The sequence below is a fragment of the Orycteropus afer genome, unplaced genomic scaffold, assembly GCF_000298275.1.
Source record: "Orycteropus afer afer isolate SDZICR_OR568_19922 unplaced genomic scaffold, OryAfe1.0 scaffold00148, whole genome shotgun sequence".
NCBI lineage: Eukaryota > Metazoa > Chordata > Mammalia > Tubulidentata > Orycteropodidae > Orycteropus > Orycteropus afer.
The window spans coordinates 3,990,373-3,991,806 of NW_006921735.1; the positions used below are offsets into that span (position 1 = coordinate 3,990,373).

At 31.7% G+C, this 1,434-nt stretch overlaps 1 protein-coding gene across 1 annotated transcript in view; it reads left to right on the top strand.

Moving 5' to 3' along the window:
* The window catches only part of LRP1B (LDL receptor related protein 1B), a 1,967,638-nt gene that overhangs the window by 1,626,736 nt on the left and 339,468 nt on the right, over positions 1-1,434 (top strand). The window lies entirely within an intron of this gene.

Genomic DNA, 1,434 nt, shown 5'->3' on the forward strand with positions numbered 1-1,434 from the left:
TAATCAGTATGATTTTCACTGTCTATATGACCAAGTGGAAACTAAAATTGGGCAAGTGTTCAGAATGCCACCCAATAACTGGAACATTACCTTTAAAGGGAAACAATATTTCAACATTTCTCTCAATATTAAAATCTTGAGAGTTATTAAAAATTCAGTTTTTGCTAAACAAATTATCACTCTGCTTATATGTAACTTAGTATACTTTTGCGGCGGAGCAAAGTGATTACCAACTATGTCTAGACATGTGACTGAGATTGACATGGTGAGGTACTACTTCTTTTAGCTATCCTGGATAACTTTGGTAGTAATGGACAATCAGTAGACTTTTCCTTGATAGCCTTTTATGGGTCAGTCCGTGGGTCACTCTAATATTGTCCTGTCAAGTTGAAGATGCTTGTAGTCAATCATGATAATTCCCTCAAAATCCCAGTGGATGGTTGCCATGATTTGGTCTTGACAATTGAGTTCAAAAAAGATCCTTAGGTTTGTGCTAAAGAAACACAGTACCCTGTCATAGTAGAAGCTAGCTACTTCCTACTAGCTAACTTTCTACCATCTAGATAGTTACTTAGATGAATTGTATTCCAATTTCTTTGTCCACTACCAAATGTATCAGACATTACTTAGTTTATATGTGTTTGAAAGCAGTATTTAATAGATTTAGTGAAAAGGAAGAAAGTAATATAAGTCCTAGCTTTTCTAACCTTCTCTCCATGTTTCTGAATGATATATTACTCCTTGAGTTTTAGAAGTGTTTTGTATATAATTTTTGTTTTCACTATGATAGACAACATATAAAAGCTAGGATCTGTATGGGCTAGGTATACTCTTATGCCTGAAATATTCTTTTATATGATTAAATTATGATTGATTTTTTTTAAAAATACATTTTTAGAAATTAGCTAAGTCCTGACAAGATTTTCTTCTTAAAAGAAAATTACAATTTCCCCACAATATAGTAAATACAGTAAACATAACTTATTTCAACTTATTTTTAAAGTTTACAGAAACAAACAAAAATGACTATTTTAATTTAACCCTCACATTAAAAATATTTTATATCTAAATTAACTAATATATTCTCTGAGGAAATACCATCATAAATGGCTTGCAGACAAAGTCAATGACACACAACACAAAAATGTCTGCCAAAGCTGAAAACCTTCTAAAATAGCTGTTGTTGGGTGCCATCAAGACGGCTGTGTCTTGTAGTGACCCTATGTACAACAGAACGAAAGACTGCATGGTCATGTGTCATCTTCACAATCCATGTTATGCTTGAGCCCATCATTGTAGCCACTGTGTCAATCATTTTATAGAGCTGAAGCTCTTTAAAACCAAATATAATTTAATCTCACCTAAAATTTCATTCCTAAACCATATTGATACAAAAAAAATTAGCTATAAATTTAATACACTGATTTTTTTTTT